The sequence below is a fragment of the Melospiza georgiana genome, chromosome 3, assembly GCF_028018845.1.
Source record: "Melospiza georgiana isolate bMelGeo1 chromosome 3, bMelGeo1.pri, whole genome shotgun sequence".
In the NCBI taxonomy this organism is placed as follows: Eukaryota; Metazoa; Chordata; class Aves; order Passeriformes; family Passerellidae; genus Melospiza; species Melospiza georgiana.
The window spans coordinates 115750579-115777822 of record NC_080432.1 but is presented as its reverse complement, the minus strand read 5'-3'; the positions used below and the strand labels follow the sequence as shown (position 1 = coordinate 115777822).

Below are 27244 nucleotides of genomic sequence, written 5' to 3'. Positions count from 1 at the left end.
GAAACAACACTATGAAAAAGTATCAGTGAAACACATGAAAAAGCACAAGCCACAATCAAGCTAAAATTCCAACAAAATTTAGCAAAAAGCAGGAATTAGGTGGGGGGGAAGACATTATCCCCCAGCCTCCTCCAAGTCATTAGCGTTATCACAGCACCAGCTTCTGGAGAAGGGACTGAAGATTGAGCGTGAATCTTATATTTGTACTTGCTGTCTATTTGGCAAAGAGGCACGAAGCTGCTTTATTTATCCTTTTTATCCTTTCTTTCTTTCTTTTTTCCTTTTAATAAAGGCAGTTTCCAGGTCTTTAACATTACCCTGTGCCAGAGATAAAAAAATAAAAGCATCGGGGACCGCCGCTGCCATAACAACCCCTCGACAGGGAACTATTGGGATACAGACAGTTACTACACTGGCCACCACCAGCCGTGTGCATCATGACACATAAAAACCAGAAAACCCTTCCAGAGACAGCATCCCGCCGTTCGCACTCGCCGTTCTGGGCAGCGAAAGAAGAGCGAGCGGAGACTTCCAGCCCCTCCACCCGCACCCCCTGCCCCCGACACTTTATTTGTTTAATTATGCCGGTGGAGGGAGTGTTAGAAAAGTCCATTTGAGCGCCGAGCCCCGCGGGAAGGGCCGCGCTTGGCGGCTCCGGGTGGGACCGGGACCGGGACCCTCGGCCGCCTCCCTCGGGGCCGCTCCGGGGCAGCCGCCGGTGCCGCCGGGCTGGGCGCTCCCTGCCCACCTCCGAAGGGTCCCTCGCAAAGTTACGGCGCTGCCCCCTCTGCGAGCGCCCCGGGCGGGCTCGGGGGGCTCGGGGGGCTCCTGGCCCCGGCTGGGAGCGGCGCTGCGGGGCTGTCCACGGGAGATCCCCCGGGACCGGGCAGCGGTGCCCGGGAGGGGCGGCAGGGCGGGAGCCCCTCTCTCCGCTCTCTGCATCCCGGCGCAGCGGCGGGGACATCGCGGCTGCCCCGCAGACCCTGCGCACGGGCGGGGCGGAGCGGGCCGGGCCGGGACCCTGCGTTCCCCGGGCGGGGGCGGGGGCAGGGCCGGGGCGCGGAGCCTCCCCCGCTCCCCCAGCCGCCAGCCGCCAGCCGCCAGCGCCGGGGCCGCTCCGGGAGGGGAGGCGCGGGAGCGGGGGACGCAGGGCAGGTGCTCGGGGGAGGGCGCCGGGCCCGGTCACTCACCCGTCCGAGGCGGGGGCTGCGGGTGGCGCGGCGGCGGCGGCGCTGCCCCCGGGGCGCGGGGCGCGGCGGGGCAGGAGCAGCAGCGGGCGCGGGAGCAGCGGCGAGCGGCGGGGCCCGGGCTGCTCCTGGGCGCGCTCTCGCTGCCCATCCCCGGCGCTGCCGCCGTCGCCGCCGCCGGAGGAGGATGCGAGGGGGAGTCAGCCCCGGGCGCGGGCACGCGCAGCGGCGGAGCGGGAGGGAGCGGGGACCGGGAGCGGCGCGGGGGCGCGCAGCGCGGGGGGGGAAGCGGGGAGGCTCGGGCTCCCGCTCCGTCCTTCGGCGCTTCCATCCCTTCGTCTCCCAGCCTTTATTTCCTCATTTTTCTACACCTTCTCCCTCCATCCCTCATCCCCGCATCCTCCCATCCATCCGTCCCTCAGCCCTCCATCCCTCCCCCCGTTCGCCCTCGTCCATCCGTCCATCCCGCCATTCCTCAGCCCCTCCGCTTCCCCGGCCGCCCCCGCGTCCCCTGCCCGCTCTCTCCGCCGCAGGCTGTCCCGGAGCTCCCCGGGCACGGCAGGCGCGATGCTGCCCCGCGGGGCATCCACGCTCCCCCTTCCCTCCTCCTGCCCCCGGGAAGGGCGAGCTGCTCCTCTGAAGGACAGGGGGTCCCCAGCCCCGCTCCCTCGCTCCCGCCACAACCCCTGAAGGAAAAGCACTGCTAGAGCTTTCCTATCCTGCTCTCCTGCTCTTCCTTTCTTCTGCTTCTTTTTTTTTTTTTTTTTTTTTTTTTTCCCTACACGGCAGGAGGAAAAAAAACGGTTCTGTGGTAGGGAAAATGGGGGTAAACAAGAGGGAAATATAGAATACAATCGTCATTGATTGTATGAGAAACCAACCATACACTGGATTAGTTTTTAAAAGCAGTCTTTCAAGCTTGCTCCTGAAACCTAAAGGATTTATTGGATGTTTATTTAAGATCAAAAATAATACTGATCATTAAATATAAAAGAAAAAAACAGCTCAAAGTACATTGTGTAAAGATGAGACCTATGAATCAAGCGAGTCAAAAAATCAAGCACACCAAAAGCTGGCTATCAACTCTTTATCCTCGTCCTGAACTCTCCCTGCATTATATAATGTTGATAAACTGCTGCAAGTACATTTGGGGAAAAGATACTGCAATGATGAGAACATACTGCTTTTTATTAGAGCACATTAGTATCCTTACCTGACAAGTAGTTGCTTCAGAGGTTCATTTGCACGTTTCTCATCAACCCTCCAAGTAAACAATTTACTCGATTTTCAGTGCAGACATATGATTCCCTGGTGTCACTGTCTCTGTCCTAGACGTTTCTGAATGGCTTGTGGATTAATTTACTGTGCTCTTCTGCTCTGCCTTGTACCAGGAGTTGTGCAGGTATCAACAGCTCCCACTTGTGAAGCCAGGAAAGAGAGAGATTGGGCAGATTTCCAGGTAGCTCCACAAACTGCTGATTTGCTGTAAGGGCTAGAGTCACCTAGAGAGTAGGTCTGGTCTTCTAGCAGGTTTATTCAGAAAGAGAGGCCTGACCCAAAATTCACTGTACACAATACAAACATTTCTATAACCATGGTGGGAATTGGTTCAAACCCCCGTGAGCTTGCTGCTGGTGTGAAGGTATCTTTGAGTGCAGCTATTCTAGTGAGAACTCCCTGGGAACAAGAAAAATTACTCCCAGGGGACAGGAAATGGTACTAAAATATGCATCTTTTCATAAGATTATTGAGAGAAGGTCAGGGACCTGTCTCTGTTTCCCTGCAGCTGTTGGCAAAAAAAATATGTACTGGAAGGCAGGTTACAGCCCCTGGCTGGAGGATGTTTTGTGTTGCTGTAGGCTCAACCAAGCTACCAAACACAAAAATGAAAGGGGAGGGAAATTACAGGTCCAGCTCTGGGCATCACTAAAATCAGTAAGAGAAGAACTTAATGTTTCATTTTGAACCACTGCAGCCTGCAAAGAAACTCAACAAATTAATCTTCCAGTGTGTTTTTCTTCTCTGGTCTCAGTCCTGGGATTAGATCTAAGCACCATTCTAACTTGCAGATTTTTACTATTTTGCCTGCGTTTGCCCCTCCTCTTTGCCTCCTCCAGCACAGGATCTAGGCTGTTAAGAGAAATGGACGTAGTCAGAGAAGGGAAATAGGGCAGTGGGAAAGATTTGGGCTCTGTATAGATAATCACATCATCTTATCTAGCATGAGAGGTAAAGAAATTGGCTTATATTTCTTAACATAGTTAAGACAGGAGTTTAAAATATTTCATGTAGTTTTTAATATAGCTAATTTTTTTGTTGTTTCTCACTTGCTCACTAGTTGCTGATTAATGACTTCAGCAGGGACAATACAATAGTCTGGTAGTTAGAGTCATTCCTGAGAAATGAGAGACTGAGTGTACACATTTTTTTCACTGAGATTCAGAATAGGAAATGAACCGTTGAGGTCCTGTCTTTCCTCAGATGAATGGCTTTAGCTCTCCTATCTTTGACTACAAATTTAGCTTACATTAAAGCAAGCTTGTATATGCCCCCTGAATAGTTTTTTTTCACCAAAATTATTTTGTTGACAATTGGTCAGTTCTTCGGGAAATTACAGGGCTTACTTCAGATTCCTGCATCCTCTTTACATATTTGTGCAAGGATTTATGTTTATGTACAATGATTTAGCTGTTTTTAAATTATAGCAGAATTTTACTTATGAAGAATACAAATATTAACTTTTATATTTCAAAGACATTGTAGTGAGCTGGTTTATTCTTAGATACTAGGTTTCCTCTCTTCTATAAACCCTTTGTAATTGCAGTAAATATTTTTTTTCTCATGGAAGATAAAATGTAGGCTTTTTGTGATTATAGTGTTGCTATATAAATTTGCAAAGGCTGGCTGCTCAGCTTGCCACCTTAGACTGGAAACACACTTATGCTGTCTTCTGTTTGAAGGTTCCAAAATATTTTCTGAGAGCACAGTAATAGGTTTTACCCACATAATGGAGAATGTGGATATAAATAGATATTTTTAAAGTAAAAAAGCATGATACTGTCAGGGTCAAAAGAAACAGAACAATATTGCAAAAATAAAACAAAAGAAACAATTCCATTTTCAATCAGTTCCCCAACTGCAAAAGTAGATATTTATCAAAATCATGGAAAAAAAGAAAATTATTTCTTTTTAATCTAACATGATCTTATTCCCATGAGATGTTTTTAAAGGAAGAATATTTACGAGCTTACTGAAATTCTTACATGCTGTACCTAAATGTGTCCTCTTCCACTGGTGCTGTTTCCATAAAGTTAATCCCATCACAGTTTGCAGGGATAGGCCTCCTTTTTTTGTCCATATTCATTTTAAAGGACCGAAACCCCGTGCCTGTGGGAGTCGGGTGTGCATTTAACTATTTGCAATTGATCGGGGGTTAAGTGCATCATTCAAAGATCTATCGCCCTTTGGCTGGCTGCTGTTGCCATTCATTAGCCACGGCTGGCCTTAGGCTGGCCCCGTTTCTGTGGCTGCCTTGCCCAGTGCCAGCGCCTGGAGCCGCGCAAGCAGCCCCAATGACCCTGATGGGCACAGGGGCTTGGTGCAGGGGACAAGGAGCAGGGTCCTGGACTGAGACCAGAACCGTGTTGTACAGTGAGACCCGAACCCAGAGCGAGGCTTTGCGTTTGATTCCGTTTAACAAATAGCACACAATGTTGTTAATATTTGAATCTGAGAAAGAACTGCATGCTTTCAGAACTCTGATATCTGAGTGGTTTAAGTCTCTCTTTTTAGCCACATTAACTGTCTGTTAATGTCTTTATTTTAGAGAAAAATAATTAAAATATTTTCTATATGGAAATGTACATAATAGATTATATTCCTGCTTTCTTTTATTCACAGGAAATTTTGTTTGCTCAAGATTAAGAATAAGTAATCTGCTGTGAAGTAGGGTGCTTTGGGGCTTGGGTTTGGGGGTTTTTTTGGGGGTATGTACACAGTACCATTTTTGTTGAGTAAAGCTGTTTGCGAAGCAGCAGTTCCACATTATAGAGGATAATCAGATTTAAAATTTAAAATTAAATGCCTCTGCACTATGACTCATAGGACTGATCCTGCGAAAGTGTTTTGCTCCAACAGGCCAAGACAAAGCAAGGACTTAGTTCTTGAATTCAAAATGGTCTGGGATACTACTATCTTTAAAGGCACCATGCTGCATCTAAGCCTCAAACTCCACTGAGCTCAAAGGATAGCTGTGAAAACTACAACTATTCTAGTTAAGGCTTTCTGTCACGAATTTCTGAGCAAATTTGGTCATCTTCTCTTTCCAAACACAAAAACCTTTACAGGTAATATTATATCAGCTGGTGAAAAAAGCGAGAGAGAAGAATTGAAATACAGCTACCCCTTTTCTATTACAGGAACAACTTAGGAGAGGGAAGATAGAATCAGAAACCAAACATATGGTATACAACTGGTATAACTTTCTTCCCATTTTAGTCAAGTGTAAAAGGGACAAATAATTGAACCAAGGAACTTCAATATACTTACAGATTCTCATAATATGAAGTAGATCTTTACAGTTCTAGTCTCCAAGGAGATTCTTGAGTAAATAATAATGACTTTGGCCTCTTGGATAAATGAAGATGGATGCACTGAGAAAAATCTAATTATAGATTTCTCCTGCCTCTTTCCTGCCTTGACTCTTATCTTGTGCACCAGTATTGTATTGTTGATACTTCATATATATATATATATTTCAGTAGTGGTACACTAAATGGAAACTTAATACAGGAAAAAGGGAGCACAAAAACTTCAACAGATTTGTTTCTATGTTAGTTCAGTGTTAAATCTGGTGGTTTTGGGAACAAAGAATCTACCAATATCTTTAAAAATTACCCAGTGCTACCAAGTCAATACAATTACGCTGCAAACTCTGTCTGTTCTGTGTATCACCAACAGAATTCTTCATTAAGGGCCATGTCATCACTAGGAACGATTTAAAGTTATTCCTACAGTAATGTGCCATAGTAGTAACCCTTTCTAAATAAGGATGTACCTTCTCTTGTGAAAGTTATGTATTGCATACTTTATTTGAACACCTCTGAATTAAGCCAGCTAAGCAGCTGAACAAACTTAACAGCTAAAATCTCTGGTTTTTTGTGGGTTGCTTTGTTTAGCTTTTCTTTTTCAGAAGTGAGTATGTGTCACGGCGCAGGGAGGCTCGGGACCCTCAATATGAGAATTAGCAAGCTTCGTTTATTGATCAGAGCACTAGACATTTATCTACAACAAACAATAAGCTCATACATATTATGCAAGCCAAGCAATCTATTGGTTATATTCTAGATACCAGCTTCCTCATTCCAAAGGAGTTACGTCTGCTTTTTCTCAAGTCTCTAGTCTCTCAACCACAGCACCTTGTTATGGTAACACAGCTATGCTCACCTTGCAGGTGCAGGACTTAGATTAGCGGGGTTCTTGTCACATAGCTATTTCTCCACAAATATGCTTATAAGAGGAGCTTCTGTAAGACATTTCCATATCAGGGGATCACAGGGCTATGCCCACAGAAGTCTGCAATGTAGGCATAGCTGAATTGCAAGTTGCAACTGGCTGCAGAATATCGTAACTGTTATTGAGTGCATTACTGGAAGAAAACAAGGACCCAGCTGGTCTGGCCATTTTTACTGCTAACACTGAGGGAATGGAAATACAGCCTTTTCATGTGAGAGCCCAGTCTGGCTGGGGAGAGCCTACAGTGAGAAAAATGGACATGTTTTCTACTTGAAACATAAAGACAATTATAGAATGGTTTGGGCTGGGAGGGACTTTACAGATGTGTTGCAACCCTCCCTGGGCTGGGCAGGGACATTTTCCACTAGAACAGGCTGATCTGTGTACTTGTGACCAAACTAATGGAGAGAAGTACAGACATTTAACTCCACAGTAACTCATTTTACAGTGTCCTTGAAGGGACATATTAAACTTTAAAAGTCTTCTTGCCCATGTGAGAGTTAATCCTCTATTCTCACAGTGTTTTTCTTCAGTATCAGTTGCAACAGTTAAAAATTAATTATAGACCTGACTCTTTCTTTTGCACTGTTCTCTTAGATTCCTGTCTTCTCTCATTTGTCTGGAAGGACTATAAGGTTCTTGGAATCACAAACCATCATTTGTTCTCACTTTTTACAATATTTAGGACAATAGCATTGTGGTCCACTCTATGGTTCCACCTAATAGCTAGTAATAACAACACATCAGCTCCAAATCTTATAATCGTGCGGGCTAGACAGCTGGGACACATGGAAAGCCTCAGATTCCTTTGATGTTGACAAAATATGCAATGGAGTGGGAAGCAGCAGTGAAAAGTTTGCGTATGTAGACTAGCCAAAGTTAGTAGCCCACAGAGGGATTTGAAAGGCTGCCTTTGTGCTGACCACTGGAGATGCAGGAAATGTGAAAAACAACTTGGAGCTTAGGAAACCTCCGCTTCCAGTATACATGATGTCAAAGGTTTTAATGACGGATAATGGTAAATTTTTGTTTAAATATTGTTTGCAAATTTTCAGAGAAAGTTGAATTATGTTTGAAGTTAAGTAGATAGTATCATTTGTATACTTTATGAATCATTAGAGAAACAATGGGGACAAAATCTGCTGGCATTCCATTTTTTTTTGAGCGTGTAAGATTGAAGAACAAGTTGGACAGTGATTAGGTTTTTTCCCACCAAGGTCCACTTCAATAAAATCCATACAGTAATTAATGTATTTTGAGCATTTACAAACTCCAGAACTTCATTTGTGTGTTCAAAACATGATCAGTCACACTGGATGTCAATATTCCAGCTTAACTCGCTCTCCTGAGGAAACATGTTCCAAAAAACCTAGGAGGTTCTACTAAACCTCAGACCACAAGACGAGTCAGAATATTAACAAAAAAATATTGATTTGCAGAATTACTGTTGTGATAATCTAGGGATGTAAGAGAGGCAACATCTTTGGAGAAAGGAAATTTCTTGCAAAACTAACAGATAGATTTGGAAGAGAAGTGGCACTCCCAAACCACCTTCTCTTCCTCTCTCTTCAGTTGCTACCATCTCAATTATGACCACTCTTAATTGACTAAAACATCCCTGAGGGAGTGTTCAATTAGAGACACTTCTTCTCTGTCAAAGCTTCCTATCTTTTAGGCTTCACTGAATTTTAGAAACATACAATTCAGATGTAAATTTATGGTTGATACAAAATAATGCAAACTTTTCCAAACTACTGCCTCACGTTCTTTTACTTCTACATGTGTGTATATATATATATACATATTTATTTATTCATTTATTTATTTATTTATTTATTTTAATTCTGGGGGAGGAAAGTCCAGTATAAAATCTATTCTTATTATTTATATTACCCCTGATAAGGAATATAGTCTCTGGAACATCTAAAACATTCTTTGATTTGGAAATAAAGACAGTGAAGGCAAATGTAAGCAAATGTCAGAAGAAGCAAAAAACAAGAATGTCATTGGATATTCTTAAATGTAAACAATTTTCATACTATACAGTAGTTTTTCTCAATCTTTGATCAGTTTTTTATTCAATTCATGCTAGAACAGAAGTCTAGGACAGTGTTTGAGTTTATACATATTAAGAAACAGTGCAGATATATAATGTTGAAAAAAAGGATTCATAATAATTACCTGTAAATAATTTTGGGGAAAAAATGCAACAAAACAAAACAACTCCACAAAACAAAAACCAAAACCAAAAAAGCCAAAACAAAACAAAAAAACCCCCCAAACACCAAAACAAAATCCAAAGGCACACTGCCAGGCCAAAAGATAAGTGCTCCCTACTGAGTTCAGTGAGCGCTTGCTGTCCATCCTGCTGTATGTGTCCATCTCTTGTTCATCATCAAAGGCAGCCTGGGGTGCCATGGACTTAGCCTGGATGTGTGGATATCACAGGACAGAAAATATTCTCCCTGGGGAAGTTTTTTCCTTTTTGCTATCTAGCACCAAAATTTATTGTTTGCCTCCTTTGGAAAATCATTCAATCTTGAATTAAATAATGAGTTATGATAAATTTGCCACTTATGTTGGCAAGCTGCAACAATGATTAATTACTGCTCTTCCTAAAATCTGTCTCTTCTCCCCAGTTTTTACTTTTCTATCTTCAACTTACCCAGAATCTGAATCTTTTTATGATGCTGTCTCTCAGATTAAAGTGTCTCAAATATCTGAAGTCTTTTCCTCTGGGTTCTTATGAACTGTGATCAAGTTGCCTTTTGAACTTTGTTTGACACACCTAAGTAGCTTTTGAATCAGAATAGAAAACCTGACAATAAGTCTCTCAAGGTGTTGAAGTCACTCTGGCTGAGTGATATTTGGAAGAATTTCTTAAGGATATCATACATTTGTTCATAAATTTTTTTAGTTGTACTTACAGATTCTCAAGAAAATAAAAGAAAAACACATATCCTGTCCCTCAAAATTCTCATCACAGGCTTGATTTTCCTGACTAGCTATAGCTTGAGCTGTGTTTTTTCTGCATTATCCATTCTACTGTGGGGTAAACCTGCTCATGATCAGGTGCTAAGATGTTTTGATAGCTTTCCCACTCTTCTTCTGAATGTTTCAAAGCCTTTAGTTTAATGTTTCTTCCTGACAGCCCTGTCAAAAATATAAATTCAAACTCCTAACTTTCACATATTCAGAGACAGATTTTTTTTTAAGTTCTACAAGCATAGGTAAGCAAATTAATTTGCAGATATCATTAGCCTATGGATATGCTAACTCTGACTCATGGGTATAAAGGATTTAATTTCTCATGTCTTCTGAGAAAATCCCTATAGGCACAATTTTTGGTGCCTGAATATATTTTAAAATATCACCCTTGTAGCCTTAGTGTCACAATACTTAGGTTTGCTGGAGAACTTTGTATATATACAACATTGGTCAAGTATATTTTGCTTTTAGGTGTGAACACTCAGCACAGTTATAAATCAGACTCCACATGTCTTGGGTTGATAACTTCCAAAAATTCTTTCTTTCTTACCCCCACCCCACCCAGTCACTGTATGCCATTGCTTTTCCTCTTTATTTCAATAGTCAGATTACTTGAACACTCAGCATCTCAAGTCCTTTGCCATGACAAGAGGGATGTTGGTAGTTTCTTCCTCCTCAGCCAAGTGTAAATTTAGGCCTACTGTGGCTTTCTAGGAAATCCTACACTTAGGTCTTTCTTCTTTAATTTGCAATTTCAAATTACTTCGAAATTTAATTCTATATGGTGTATATTGTAAATGCCAGACACCACTTGTGCTCTTGGTGACTCCTGAAACCATTTTCATTGAGCTCCAGGAGCTCCATTTCAGGAGCTCCTTTAGTGCTCAGAAGTGATAACAGGCAAGCTGTGCAGGGCCCTGAAGCCTCTGTGCCTGGGCCGTGTTCCTGTGTACTTGTATTGCCCTACACCAAATTGTTTTTCTGGAACCATAGATGCCTTATTCTACTCAGACTTACTACCAGAATAGCTACCTCTAACCAATATCTATTATTTACAGGACATATATTAACATTATAACAGCAATAAGTGCTATAACACAAAATTACGTAAAACTAAGAAAGGCTAAAATAATTTGAGTGATGTCCACCTGGTCATTAGGCAATTCCAGTTTCAACTGCATGAGCTGGAATAAACCTTTTCACTGGCAAGAGCAGACAGGAAGAGTCAGAAAAACTCCATCCTGAGCCCTTGCAGTTATTAAAAACCTGTAACCTGTCGCTAGCCATGGGGATACTGCATGAACTTGACAACTATTTATCTCATTTGAGAATCTAAAATTAGATTAGATGAATCTAGTCTTTGGAGACCAGGCTACAGCTAGGCTAGGATTATGCCACTGCCAATGGTGAGGAGCAAAATGCGTGCTCCTGAGCCTGACATATTAATCATGGTAAAGATACAGTCTCAGAGCTCTTTGGGTTGTACCAACCATGAAATCAAATATAGCTGGTAATCTTAAAAGTATAATGAGCTCTCCAACATTTTAATTTCTAGTGTTGAATAATTTCCTAAGAATTTCCAAGAATGAAAGTCCTACTGCAGAAGTTGCAAGGTGGAATTTACATCTCACCAACTAGATTGGCTTTTTAATTTCCTTTTTTTTTTTTTGGCCTAAGTTCATGACTAAGGAATGATTTGCATAATTGGATAATGTTGGCCCAAGCTTTGCTATAAATTATTAGATGAATGCGGGTTGGACCATGAGACCAAGGGAAGGAGGATCTTTGCTGGGCCTCTTGCAGGAAGAGGTGTTTGCCATGCTGGTACGTCTGCGTGGTTTTGCTTGTCAAGGTGTGGGCAGTCTCTGGCTCCACCTTTTCATGTCAACCAAAGCGTTTAAGAGTTTATGGTGACTTCTACCAGCACTACAACATTTTAGAAGGGGAAAACTGAGCAATACGTGCATTGTTCTGGTGTGTTACCCCTGCAAAGAGTTTGACTTGGAGGATCAGCAGCAGCAATCTTCCCCCTTGTAGCCTTGTCTAGGCTGCATGTGGAATGTAGTAGTTTTCTTTATTGATGGCAACCTTCCAGTATGTGAAAACCTCTGCATTTGGAGCATAAGGCCATGAGGATGCTGATAGAGAGCTTTGATAAAGTAGTTTTGCTGGAGCCATAAACAGACACGTGAAAACATGATCTAGGTCCTTGGACTAGCAGTGAAACCACTAAGCAATAAAGTAAAACCAAACCACATAGAATTAGATCCCAGGCTCAGATTAGTACCTGTTTTTAAAGCCACTGGCAGTTGCTCTTTCATATCCAGAGGGAGAAAGTGGTCTTTAATAGTAATTAAATGACTCTTGTTTACTGTCATCTGTTGATTAGTGTAGTGAATTGATGCAACCTGCAGAAAACCACTCAGCAGGCACCACAAGCCCTGTGTAAAACGTTTCTGTATTTCAAATCTGGAGAGCCCATAAAATCCCAGAGGATCACACAATCCCCAGCAAACCTTTGAGCAGGGATCAAACACTTTCCAGCTGATGGCACTGACTGTACACCATCTTATACCGTACCAATATACACCATATGCAACATTTGCCACTCCTGTGTAATGAATGAATATTGCAGAAGGCACACAGGGACATTAGGAAGTCCATTTTACAAATTGCACATGAACACCACTAGGATATCTTCTGTAAATCAATCTTTTGGTATGCATGATAGTAATAAAACATGATTTAAAGGAGGCAGGGATTATTGAGAAATAAACATATCATAAATCTTTATGAAGAAGTTGTCAATATATGTAGAGACTTGGACGTCTGAGGACAACTATTCAGCAGGCATCTCTTAAATCTGTTCATGGGAAGGACTGGCGGCCCAGCTTTGCAATTTCTTGGGGTTTTTTGAGTATTGAAAATAACACTTACTTTTCTTCACTTAACATATTTTACCAAAAAGCATTCATATCACAAATGAAGCCTTAATGAAAATAGCTTAGGTTCCTGGCTGTTGAAGAATGCTTTCTGGTACATTTCAGAAATGCAAACTGGTGTTTTCGTCAAAGAAAGAAGGCTGTTAACCACATTCATTGAACATTGTCTGTTCTTTGTGAGCTTTCCTCTGGATCTTCTGCTCATTTTACTCTTCTTTATTTCCAATCAAATCCCTTTACTTGACAGAAGATCATCATTTTACCACAGAACAATGATGCACTAAATGAAGGTTCACCTTAGAACTGCATTACTTCACACTGAAACAATTAAGTTCTGATTTACTTTGCTTGATAGCCAAATCAGGAGGCATTTTTATACAACAATTAGGTTTAAATTTTTTCAAGCTTGTCTAAAATTTGACATTCCTTCCTTTGCATTCTCTACTAGCTGATTGGATATCTCTCTGCTCAGGATACAGCCATAGAAAGGACTTTTTGCTTGGTTTGAAATTACCAGAAATATACTCATTGACAGCTTTGGAGCCACCATTGTTAATAATGACGTGCCAAAAGCCAAGGATGGTGATGATGGGAGGGTGGCAGTTTTGCTGATCAGGGAGACCAGAGATTATTTTGAAACTCAAACATTTGTAGTTCAGACCCTAAACCACTCCATGGATAGGGTAATCAAAGATAAATGGCTCTGTGGCTAGTATTAGTTTTTTTTTTCTGTATTAAATTATTTGTGCTGGACTGAAGCAAGAGTGACAGAGGAGTTACTCAATAGGAGCTTCCTTCTATCCTACCTCAGAATATTGATAAGGGAGGTTGCATAGGGTAGCTGGGAATTTGATAACAGGAAGGGTCAACAGTTTCTTGGGTGTAATTAGATTTTCTTAAGTCATCTCTGAGTTTTTGATCATTCATTCTCAACTTATTGAAACAAATTCCAGCAAGGAGTCAAATGACCTTGGCAACTTTCTCTGACAGTTATTTTTGTTCCTTTGGACATGTAACCTCACATCTCATTAGTGTAATAGGCCAAATTCTCATCTGAAGCAGACTCTGGACTCTCTCTTTGTGACAGAGACCCGTGTGCTAGATCTTCTGAGAGAAACTGAAGTGCTAAGATATAATTCATTCCATTAATATTTCATATTCAGCTACTGTATGTATTGTGTTTATATATATATAAATATATGCACAATATGATTTTGATCCATTTTGTGATGACTCTTTGATTATCTTATTATTTTCATTTCTTGACTTATTTATTTTAGTGTGCCAGCAGAATAAAACTTCTTGTGGGCAAAGTTATGTACCATGTACTAAGGTGAAGGCTTTTTCCTTTCTTTTTTATAGTATATAAATTGAATTTCAAGATGTCACTTACCTTTACTACTTAGTTATTGGCAAGTGTAATACTAGTCATAAAAGGCTCACCTTAAACTACACTGTTTGGGTCAGTATTTTAGTGCATGTTTTAGACATTGAGCTAGCTCAAAGCATGACTGAGATAGTGAAAGGATCTATTAGTTGCCATGGTTTTGGAATACGTCCAAAGTTATGTTGTTGTGAGTCATTAGGAAAACCCTTTCAACCTCCAGAAATAACTTACTTTAAAATTTCAGTGATGTATAGAAGAATAAAGGAAATAAGGAAATATGTGTTTGGCTGATACTGGACTCAAAAAGCCTCTTGTGCAACTCAAAATTTTTATTAATTCAAAAAACCACTGTTCTTGTTTCCTTACTTTCCAATAAGTAGCAATGTGAACACTTATTTTTTTAATATCTATATATTTTAACTGGGAAAGGACTTATTCAAACTTATCTAAAGGATTTTTTCCTGCTTAATGATAATCTCTTGGGCCTGGACTCAGACAGGAAATTTTTGTTCAGTGCAGCAGTGAGGCAAACTGCCTCTTTAGTTCTACTTATCAGCATCCCCAGCCACAAGGTAGGTAAATACAATTTGCACACAATTATTAGAGAAATACTTTAACGACCAGAAAGGTAGTTCAAAACAGAATTCACAAAACTCAGTGTACAAAATTTCTAAGGTAATTAGGAGGAGTTGCTGAAGTGAAGAATTTGGCTTCAAGCCCTTTTTGTGAAACAAAGAAGCCTAAATCCAACCTGGATAGACACACCTTTGTGCACTCATTCATTCTTTCCCAGGTCTACATGCTGAACTTTGTGTAAAGGGCTAAGCCACCTACAGAGCAGGTGGAAGTTTCAAAGCCCATTTGTCATTCCATCTTTGCTATCAAGCTACAGGATATGATGTGAAATACTAACACTAATCTCTGGTGATTGTGGCGATTTCTGTAAATACTTTAACTATTTACTCCAAGCCAATGCTCAAACTTTTTGTCTACTAATTTAAGTGCAGTCTTTCTGGCTCCAGATCAGTGCCAAGCGAGCATGTTAACTTTTGAGTGGTCAGGGGGTCTTCTCCTGTGGGTTTATGCCATGTGGTTAGAGCACATGCTCTAGAGCAGAATGCCACAGCTAAGGAAGAGTGAAGATACCTGTGAGTCACCTGTGACGTAGGCACAAAAGAGACACAGAACTGTTCATTGTGACCCAGAATCAAGTAATTAAGTACCATAGGGGTTTTGTTGACAAAAAGGAAGGTCTTTATGTGATTATCATGAGGCAATTTCTGTACTAAATGCCTGAAGAAGCAGTTATTTGACCAAAATCCCTGTTCTTGATTCCTGAACTTATTTTTCCCCCCAGAAATTCTCTTTTAGGATCAGCATTTAAAATGTGAGATAAAGACTGTACCTGTAGCAGCTCAATTCTGATGAGGGCCCAGAGTGCTGCAGGTACAAAGAGGAAATAATTGTGCTAGAAACAATTCCCAGACACAGCCTTCCAGATAAAAGAAGTTAGAGAAAAAGCCTTGCAGTTACACGCAGAGAAATTATTCATGGGTCTCGTTACTGAAGATGTAACATGTTCCCTCTTTACAAAGCCCAGTTTGAGACGTTGGCTCACAGAACAAAAGGCTTTCTGCTGTGAGACATTCCTTTTGGGAATATTTAGTCCTGCCAGTAGTGCACCAAATCTCCCTCTTCTGAGAACAAATTTGATTCTGACTGCTCATGGGGGTCGACCTCTTCTCAAAGACAACAAGTGACAAGACGAGGAAATGGCCTCAAGCTGGACAAGGGGAGGTTCAGGCCGGACATCAGGAAGAATTTTTTCCCTGAAAGGGTGATTAAGCACTGGAATGGGCAGCACAGAGTTATTATCCTTGTGGGTGTTCAAGAAACAGCTGGACGTGGCACTTAGTGCTATGGTTTAGTTGCATGGTGGTGGTCAAATGTTGGAAGCCTTTCTGGTGTTATTTCATGGCAAAAGATGGAAAAATATATTACAAGGAAAACAAAAGTAATTTAATATTAAGCACTTACTCTTTTTTAAATGTAATTATGAGAAACACTGGCCATGCTTTCATTCAGCCTGTACTGGCCTCAGTCTTTATTTATGAAAAATTAAATAAAGTGACTTTTAGCAATGAGGACTCTGATCTGTCATGTTTCCTTTTAATCAGAATTCTGACTGTGGAAAATATCAGAATTCTTTCTGTAGAAAGTACAAATGACAGTCTTACTATAAAATGAGTGTATGCATTAACATACGTTCGTGCATCTGATAAATAGAAAACAGAAAATCTTTTAAGAACCAATTATTTCTAAACTAAACAGAATATGCTTCTAGCTCTTTTTCTGGCACAGGCATCTATCAAACAATAACAGGGCATCTGTTGAATAGATGTGCACATGCAATGCAAGCAGGATTAATTTTTATTTGTTGCCCATGAAAGATGTTGCCACAGTTTTAGATATTCAATTTTGTATAAACATTTAAGCGAATAAATGAATAAAGTACAGTTACAATGAATAAGTGCCAATAAAGACTGTGATTAAATACAAAGCAACGCAGCAGGAATTTCAATAGGTTGAAAATGTAGTCACATCTACTCAAGAGGGTGTTAACAGTATGCTTCAGACTCCCTGCTGTCGTTTTGAAGCAACAAGAATGCCTGTTGCCCAAACATTTCCCAAAGCAAATAACTTTAAATACTGACTTTCTTCCTGAGAGAATGTCAGATATTGACGATTATCATTAACATACAGCTCTGCTGAAAGGCTTATTTGAATGATTTATTCATTATTGGTCTTTTTCCAATTTGTGGGGGAAAAGTTTTTGTGCATTAATAAAGAATGAAGACTTGTAGAAGGGATAGAAGTATGGCTTTACTAATACTTTGGGCATTACACTGGTTATCATTATAGATTTATTGAGCTGGAGAGTGGTTCTAATCTTAAACTTATGTGAGACATTGCCACATAAATTAATGTTGCAATATCATGTTCTCTGGGAAAACAAAATACGATTTTTTTTAGATGCAAAATATGTAAGAATCTATTTTTTGCCTCATAATTTTATTTTATTTTCCAAGAATTATTCTATATACATTTTACTACTTGAAAATTCTTTGCTGCATCAGTTATCAGTTGACTTGAGTCTTTAACAGATGAAAAAACATTCACAACTGAATCTTAGCTATTCCCATCAAGCATCCTATCTCTCTCAGTCCAGGGGACAAAACAGGCTGGACCACGCTGGAGGAACAGATAAGCCCTCTGAGCTCATACAGAAACAGATGCATTGAGTCTCTTTGTTGTGAAAATATACTCCTAAATTGCCTAGATGCCCTCTTTGGCAATTACATGCCACTTTAACTTAAGGATGCTGATCTTCTGATATTTTAAGCAGCTCCTGCTGGGTTCTCTAAGACATCAGTCTGGTAAGTGTTGGCAGATACTTACGAAGATGCTGACACACCAGTCAGTGTAGCACAGCCAGCCAGTCCCCAAGACCATCTCCTGTGCAGAGTAACCTGGGTGAGAGGCACCCACAGTTTAAATTTTTCTCAGGAAATTGTTTCCATATTCTCTTTGCTTCTGTTCACCTGCCTTGATGGTCAAGTGTAAGGTTTTTTTCTGTTAAATGTCCTGTGAACTCCTTCCCATCAATTGGGTCAATCGCAGGACAACACATCTGTTCTTTGCAAGAATTATGGGATGTTTCTAGAGAGGCAATGGCAGCTGACTGATTTTCTCCATCTCCTCTGCTCACAGTCAATGTGCATCTCTCAGAGCATAACTCAGGTGTCTTCCCGTCACAAGCTTCCTAGGCAGTCAGTGTTTCAGTTCGTGCAGGTTTAAATCACTTCTAAAAGCAGATTAAAGGTTATTATTTGTTGATAGGAAAGGCAGTAGTACTGATGGGCAAAAGCTCCAGTTAACTCTTTAGTGGAGGACTCACTAAGTGTGGGCAGAACAGTAAAAGTGGCAGGGTGAATTTGCTAAATGTCACATTTATCTATTTATCACTCCAAAAAAGTGCAGTTAGCAATAAAAAAGTAGTCACAAAAGTAGTTTTGCCTCCTACTTCTGACCTTAAAAGGAATCACTAGAAAGTTCATTACTTAAGTGTGCAAAGTGGAAAAGATTGTCTCCCTTCTCAAAAAATCTCACAAAACCCAAAACCCAAAGAAAACAATTCGAGAAACTGTTCTTGCTGCCAGGAAAGTCACAACATTTTATACTTTTTTCAACCACCAAATCCTAGGGAACTTTGCAAGCACAAAGAAAATTCCTTTCCTTATTACTCATATCTCTGTGAAAGAATCATGATATTATATTCAAAGGTTTGTACAACTTGAAGCATTAGACCATACAGATCATTCAGTTATGACAGCATAAAATTTAGTGGAGTTATTAAAATTAAAATAAAAAAAAAAAAAGCCTTAGCTGATCAGAGGGAAAAAATTTTTCCTGTTAATAGAGTAAATGCTAGTAGAACTTTTCCTAAAGTTAAGTTCCATCTTGATGTTATTTTGATTACTTGAGGAGGATCTGTCCATACCTCTTTGTTGCACTTCTGCACAAGGTTCTTTGGCATGAAAATATCTCTGTGTACATCTAATGCCAAACAGCAGAGGACCAGAGGAAAGGGAAGTACAAACCCAGATCCTGACCCCTCTGCCAAACTTGGTTCTCACGGAAATTCCTCACTACTGTGCTCAGGACTGCAAATCTCCAGAGAAATGTACCTGTGCATTTATAAGTAGCAATATGAGAAGGATCTGTAGGTGGGATAAAAAAGGACCTGTTAAGATCAGAGAGATGTTGGAGTAACTGTAGGTACAGCACTGTACATGGGAATTCCTTCCCTGGCATTGCTGCATTTACTTTTAATGCTTCTGGAAGTTGACAATCTCTGCATGCCTGCTGGAATTTGTTTTGAAATAAAACCCCGGAGACATTATTAAGTCAATAGTGAAGCTGAAAGGTCCCAGTAGTCCTGAAACAGAGACTCCTGTAAATCTTCAAAATGCAGTTCAGAGATATCTCAATGCAACTGAAAGTCACCAGAAAAATATATAAATAAGTAAATAAATAAAGTAATGTACCTGATTATCTCCCCTCGAGCTTTTAATCAAAATGCAAAGATTATTGATCCTCACATTTGGATTTCACATGCATAGCAGAGCAAAGATAACATACAGTGAAAACAACACAGGACTAAGATATTGCAAGGCCTGATAAATGCAAGTTAAAAATGTGGCACAGCCTCAGAAAGGCAGCGAAGGACTCAGACCAGAAAAGCAGGTGATGAACACTAGGAGAGCAGAACAGCAGGTTTAAAGCTGCTGTGGAGTTAAAAAGAGTTTCACTACAATCAAGTAAAAGTTTAAGAAACATCAGGGTCATGGAAACTGCATTTATCCTTACAAGGATCTGTTTTCCCCTCTATCCTAAGCATGAGCTATGATGGGAAAACAGCAAGAAGATGTGCAGTACATCTAGGCTGCTCACAGAGGACTCATCACTGTGCCTGTCTCCTCTATGTGTTTATTCCAAAACTGAGTATGAATTACTTCTAATAGGAGTAAAAGCCCAGAAGACCAATTTGATGCAGCTCAATTAGTTTATTGATCAGAGCTATGAAGCCACAGCCAACCAAACCCATAAAGAATGTGTTACCAGCCTCTGCTGGGCTCTTCCAGGGGTTTGGTTGGAACAAAGTGTATTTTTCCTGTGGTGAGTTACTTTAATAGATTTGTTGTTATGAAAAAAATCTGCAGAAAAAAAAAATTATCGTCCTATGACACTTACTGAAGAGTGAAGTATTGCTGGCAAATGTTGTACACAATTTAAAGATGCATTGATATTTTATTATTTGTAATTTTTTGTAATTTGTACCATACAAAGCCCTATTGCAAACTTATTTTTTGTGCTAGAGCTTAGGAATCATCAGAGTAGACAGAATAGACAATTTACCATCAATCTCAGAAAGGTCTTTATCAATCAATATTTAAAAACAGCTTAGCTAACAAAAAATACTATATGCTACTCGTAGAGATGCAGGTTAGGCAATTTCCTACAGGACAGGCAGATATTACAGAGTTTTTTTAATTTTTGCATGTTTTAGTAATGGGTCATTTCCCTCAACACTTTTGACAAGGTAATATATCTGCTAATGATAAAAGTTCCCCAGTAATTTCTAGCCTATGACTCCTTTCTAGTTGCTGAAAATATCATCAAACTTTTGAAATATTTATGTTCGTGTTCTATGTGAGCTGGTTTGTATGTTTCTTTATTTGGGAGAGTTTTAGCTGAAATAATCCAGAAATTTTCAGGGGACAGGGCTAATATTATTTTACTCATTTTAAAAGTCTTCTTAAAGGTAGCTATTAGGTCTCTGTTCTATGGAGTAAGAATTTGACATTTGTCAGGTTGATTTCTGAGGTAAAAAAGAATGAGATTTTTTTTTTGCTGATTCTAGGAAAATTTCTCCAGATTTGAATAAACTATAAAGCTTTTGAAGTATTATTAACTTGATTTTGTATGACTTGATATAACTAATTTTTTCTTCCTCTGAAGATGCTGTTGTTTCTGTTCCATAGCTGCCTCCTGAGCTGTTGCCCAAATGTCCATCCTGGGGATTCAGATGTTTAGACGGATATTGCTGACTGCAAGAATATTCCTGTGCCTGTTGTTCCTCTTGCCTTTTCAGGGATGTTGTGGTTCAGACTGTGCAGCTGTGCTCCCATGTTTCCAATCAGCTCCAACAAATGAGGAAAAATTCTAGCAAAGAGGTTTAACTGACTGTACAGAGGGAAGGTAGGAAGGGACAGGACAGATTAATAAAAAGTGAAAGGAGGAGATTAGACAAGGAGGAGGAAAGGGAGAGACAGAAGAAACACAGGAGGGGAATAAAGATAAGCTAAAGAGAAGATGAGTTGAGAGCAGTTCAAACCCACTCTCCCTCAGAAGCTGAGTGGATCTTTGATCACTCTGCTGGACGTTCCCTTGCCATGAAACAACTCTGCCAAGCTGCACGGTTCTGTCCCTCTGCATGGTCACCCACACAGAAGAGAGCAACTTTCTGCAGGGATGGCCTAATCCTTCCTTTTACGCATTACATTGCACTGTGCTGTGTGTCTGAATCCCTCATTGGTCCTGTGAAGAGGAGGCTCATGAGCCAGGCTCCTTTAGGAAAATACTTTGAATAATATATATACAGGTTTCCACAGGAAACCGTATTTCCATCACTTCCAGGCTTTTCAGGAACTCTGATTTAAAATTTCAATACTTTTAGCAACAATTTTGGTCAGAATATATGTATATATGTGCAACTGTATTCTCCTTGAAGTTAGCCTCAGCTCAAATACATGAATTTTAGACTCCTCTGTTAATTAAAATAATTATGTACTCTTTTGAGATTTTTGTTTCTCTATCAAAGTACCTTGAAAAAGGTTTTTTCACTGACCTGTTTTGTGATTGAAATATTATTCTTTGCAGGCATGCTTGGCTTCACTACTGCATTCACTTCTAACAAACATAGCCTCCCAAATTCACAGTTTCTCTGCTGGACTGCTTACAGCTTCTTGTGTGAATGCACAAGCAGCAGTCCTGCTGTACTAGTCAGACACACATTTTCAGGGGAACTGGCATTGAAGAGAGCTAATTGTGTTTAAGTTCATCTTAGGAAAGTCTATTGTAGAAACTGGAACATAATCAAGTCACAACTAGCAGAGCAACTTGCTAAATTTCTTCCATTAAAAAAAGCAATAAGAAAGCATCAATGGAAATCCATTATTAATGAACTAATGTATAGATTACAGAAGAGTAATTTCTAAATTGATTTTAAAATTTAAATATTTTTATATAATGGGACAGCAATACAGATAAAATTTTAAAACAAATACTTTAAAATTTAAACAACGAAAAAGGAAAAAACTAAGATTTCTTTACAACAGATCATGTCAGCTCACATGATTTTTTACTCTTTAGTAGAATTTCAAGGATGCAGTACACAAATGATGAAGGTAGGACGATTTATAAAATTTTAAAATAGTCATAGCACATATTGTCTATAATTAATATTATAGAAAATAATATAGAAAATAAATAATATTTTCTATATTATTAAAGACAGGATTATTGTTTGCAGCAGTTATTATTTGCAACATAATAGATAAGGAAAAAGAATGGTCAGATGTTGGGAATACTAGGGACAGATGATGTCATTCAATTATCTCTCTAAGGCCTATGGGATTGTCTTTTCCCTGTTTGTTGTCAATGAGTGGTCCCTCCAGCTGCTCCTTTACAACTTTGCCTCACTGTAGCGCTTTTAGATATTTTTCTGCATGCCTCTCCCAGGGATCAGGAGTCTCAGAACAATCATAATCCTGGCATAATGTGGGAGTCTCAGAATGAGGGCAGAATTGCTGCATACAAATCAGGATGGCTGGTGAGCCCGCACAGCCTCCATCTATCACACTGCGCTTCCACGGGGCTGCACCATATATCTCACACTAACCACATTCCTGGGGCTTTGTCAGCTGTCATGTTAGTGTTTTGCCTATAATTTTTAAAATATAAAGGGTGAATATTAGTCTGAGTTGCAAAGCTTTTCAAGAAAAGTAGATTGAAGGGACTAGCTAGAGGTTTAGGCAGCAAAACATGATCTATGACTTCTGAAGCAAAGATGATACAGCCAAGTTTCTGCAGTGTTGCACAGTTTTCTTCCCCGGTATTTATGAGAGAAAAAGGCTCCTTCTATTTAGCCAGACAGTTTTTAATGGCAGCATTTTGGGGTACTTTAAATTTTTCTGTTGGCCCCTATTTTGTTCTCCGACTCCTTAAGATCTCCAATAGGGACCTTCTAGAAAGAGAATGAGGAAAACTTCCAGTATGAAAATCTATTGCTTTTTATGAAGATTGGAGAAAGATGCTGAGGTGAATTAGAACTCATTAGCTTCAGTGCCACCTGCTGGGAAGCAGTCATTTTTATTGGTTTTGTTGATTGATAATATTAAATAGTTTTAAGTATTTCACTCAGGCCTGTCCTGCTCTTGTCAGATAATTATTTCTGCTTGGACAGAAATCTTACTAATCTGCACATTTTTAAGATGCATTCTTTATGCTTGACAAAATACCCTATATCATCTTCAGACCCAAGTGCAACATTTGCCCATTATCCTGGTATATTGTTCCTCACTGATTCACTCAGCCTAGCACTTTGATTTTTAGGCATGTTTGCATTTATTTTTCTTACTTTGTTTGATGCATGCCATTCTAATAAGATGCCTCTAATGAAAAAAAACCAATCCATTATGCATATTGTCCCTACTTAAACTGTATGTAAAACCTAACGTAAAATTTCCTTTCCATGTTTAGTTTGGTTTTTTGGTTTTCTCTTTTCCCTAAATTTCTGTCATCTACTCATTTATTTTCTTTTTCCCCTGCAGGTCATAGTTCTTTTAAATTCCCTGTGTGAAGCAGGGTTTTGGCACCTTTTGGAAATCAAAGCATTGAATTAGATATAAGAGGGACATACATCTTCCCTAATGGTCCCTGAATGCTACAATGTAATTGACTACTATAATATACCACACCACAAGGAGGAATATTTTTTTCTGTAGATGGTGCCCTATGGAAGTGCTATTTACCTTAGAGTGAAACAGACTCTGTTGTCAAAGGACAAGGGGAAAGCTGATGAAAGGCACCAGGAGACACCAGGAATATGGAAAAAGGCCTACAGCAATTTATCATACTGCTCAGAGCCTGAAGCCACATGTGACCTTGGTGTAGCAGGAGTTTCCAGAATTGCCAGTCCTGGGCATTGCATCTCATCCCAGGTGGGAGCGCTGCCAGCCGGGCACGGAGGAGCTCAGGGCACGGGGAGCTGATCACAAACCCAGAGACTGGGCTGCGCCACCCTGGCAGCAACAGCAAGGACACAGGTCAGGTGTCCCGTGGAGAACACAGTCCAGCTGCATGGCTTGTAACACCTGCCTTAGCCCAGAGCCCATTTCCAAGGGAGAGCATAATCACAAACAGTGAACTACAACGACAAATGGAGGATTTTCCAAGTGAATACGTGGCTCAATGAGTGCTGCAGCACCATGGCAGCAGACATCTGGTGTGGATCTGCTGTCAGCTAGTGATTAGCACGCTTCTCATCCTCAGTGACAGTGAGATTCCTCATACCTTTAAATTGATGCAATTACATATCAGGTGTGATTGGTACAAACAACATCTTACAAGCATGCCATCATCATACCTCCCTGATGCTCTATTGATTATTTTAGTGCATCACCGTTTCCAGAGGAAGACCATCAATTTTACTCTTGATCACATCTGAACTCAGATATTCAAGGGGGAGTGGCTATGCTCATAAAGGTAATTGGGTTTTTTTTTCTGATTAATGAACTTCTGTGCCATAGAAAGATTTATGACATAGCTGAAAACAAGAAGGGAGTATTCCTGTGGTAAAATGACTGTATTTATTCCTGTTATTTGGGGAAATTTGCATGCATTCAAATGCTATTTTTCAAGTTAATCCTTTGATATTCTGTCAACCACTGGCCCTCAGAGCTGCAAATAAACGTTACTTAACCTGAGGAAATTATGGTAGCTTGTTGTAGGTGGAATGCTACTTGAAATATTTACAGTGCTTATGGATTCACACAAGAGAATATTTTAAAGTTACACTAGGCATTTCAGAATTTGAAAAACATTTTGAATCACACTATTAAAAACAGGTCTAAAATTTCCTTCTCACTCACAGTTTTGGGGAAAGCAGGCACAATCTTTCCCGGATTCCTCTAGATGATGAACACATAAACTGGATGAATCTTGTGACACAGCAATTTATGCTGATAGACTGTTCTAAGGAAAAGAAGATTGAAAATAGATACTTCCTGCAAGTATTATCACCCTGAAACATATTCTTTTCCAAAGCCACTACACAGTTCCTGAATGTCTATAAGTTCCTATGATTTAGCATTCTCTTTGTCCCATTGTATATAGAATCGAGTTGTTACAGAATTACACAGCTTTCTAGCATTGCTCTGGTGCTAACAAGATGGAAATGCTTCATACTAAAGGGCAGGCTTGTGCCTCAGACACCTGGGGCCAATTACACCAAACAATCACAGCTTACTGTGATTTAAAGCAGGAATCAATGTCACTGAACATTTTAAGGGATCGGGGTCTATGCTGATAATTCATTCAGTCTGAAAGCGTTTGGTGTTTTCTCCTCCAGTGGATCTTCTGAATTCAGGAGACCTGAGCTGGCGGCTCTAAATACAATTAAAATGGTCTCAGAAAATGTGAAAAGAACCATTTGCCCTGGCTGTTCAGAAGAAGAAAGCACTAAAAGTTTCACTTGAATGCCTTTAATATTGGCTTCTGTCAGGATTTCCTGTGTGTCAAGAAACCTCACTTTTAGTAACTCAAGCAGGAACAACCTGAAATCCTCTTTGCATGTAAGAGAAACCAGCTATCTTTCATCTATCATTTTCTATGGGGATTTGCATGCAATATATTTTTTGCTATTAGAAATTATGCTTGTCTGATAAGATGTAATATAACCTGCAAAAGGCTGCAACCATAGCTTAGAATACCATCCTCACAATTTTCTAACTTTTCCAGTCAGCTTGTTCTGTATGTTTTCTCTATCTATGAAAGAATATCCTTAGATTATAGATTGTGCAGTTTGCTTGAATGTAGGTACCCTAGAAGCCTGACTGACAGCTCTAGTCAGCACAGCACACTTGAGAATAAATAAAGTTTTAATTAACTACCAGTCACTGTATGCTGAATTTTTCGCCAAAGGCTTGCTATTTTCTATAAAAACTGTTCTAATGCAGCAGCACAAACCTCGGTGTGCTACCAAGGATCAGGTTCAGATGTGAACAGCGACACTCAGCAGGTTTTGCATTTATCCCTTGGACTTGCTAGGGATTAATCTCTGTACTTTTAACATGTGCTTGAAAACATTAGTTAGGTTTGTGATAGAGCAGGTACCTGTGATTTCAGCCTGGCTTCTTGTCTTAAGTTGTATATCCTTTTTGATTTTGAATGACAGAAATGACAGAAGTGTAAGTTTTAACAGATTTGGGCCTAGACTTGCTGTCTCCAACTTTTTTGTTTACTCCTAATATCTTCACGTTTGTTAACACACAGAATCTTAAAGTCTTAAAAAAGGAAAAATTGAATTAGAAATTTGCAGTAAGCATTGCAATTTTTTCTTTTTCCCTTGGTCACAAGAGCAAAACCCTGAGATCTCCCAAGTGAGATGAAGCACTTGACATCAGCACAAGAAAAAGAAGGGATATATGCTACCTCTGCTCTAATGGTGGACACTGGTCTTGGATCTGTAGTGAACAGTCTGAGGCCATTTGAGCATCTTATTTTGGCAACTTTCTAATTGTAACCAAGTCATTTAAGCAATACCACCGTCCTATGTGGCATCACATCTCCATGCCTGCTGCACTGCCCAGAGGAATTTGGCTGGAGTGAATGATAGGATTATTGCTCTCCCCTCCAGCTCTCCTTAACAGTGCTGACACCCTCCCAACAGCATATCTAAGTAGGAAGAATATCTGCCTTTCAGCTCCTGCAGTTTGCAGCCTGTGATTTCTGCATGAACAGCTACTGTGAGGAGTGTGGAACAAAAAGGCAGCCTGCACACTTGAGCAGCAGAAGGGCACCTAATGCAGCTACGCCTGTTTCTTTCGAGGAGAGCAGCCACACAGAGCCCTGATATGACTCAGAGCCCTATTTAAAACTCTGCTACCAGCAGCAGAAATGAAATAGAGTTGGCATGAATTAAAAATGCGTGCTGTTGGAAGTATTTGATTAGAGTTTTACTAAGGAGAGAGGGGGAGGTTGGATAATTTTCTGACCATTTTTGAAATCAAGCGAGAAAACACCATTCTGCTTAGCACCAGCCTCAGCCCAAACCTGCTTTTACTGCTCTGCCTAGGGTTAGGGTTAACAACAAGGTAAGGGTTCAAAAAACCCCAAAGCCCAGATCTCCCAGCACACTGCAGCTGCCAGAGGCATCCCAAGGGGAACGCAGCACCTCCAATGCATCAATGCATGGTTCCTCCACATCCTTCTCACTGGCACAGCTTCTGCTGCTCTGCCTGGGGCTAGGGTTCAGAAAACCACAAAGAAACCCAGAGGGTTCCTGTCCATGGCAGTGCAGTTGGAACCAGGTGATCTTTAAG

General features: G+C 40.2%; 1 protein-coding gene across 3 annotated transcripts in view; it reads right to left on the bottom strand.

The window, feature by feature from the left end:
* FUT9 (fucosyltransferase 9) overlaps positions 1-2463 on the bottom strand; it is a 106351-nt gene extending 103888 nt beyond the window's left edge. The window contains exon 1 of one of the 3 annotated variants that reach the window (XM_058020453.1): positions 2401-2463. The gene's annotated coding sequence lies outside the window, so the exon portion shown is untranslated. Of the gene's footprint in view, positions 1-1190; positions 1252-2400 lie in introns of those variants that run through there. The other 2 variants (XM_058020448.1, XM_058020451.1) reach the window with 2 other exon arrangements.
* Between the last annotated feature and the right edge of the window lie 24781 nt (positions 2464-27244).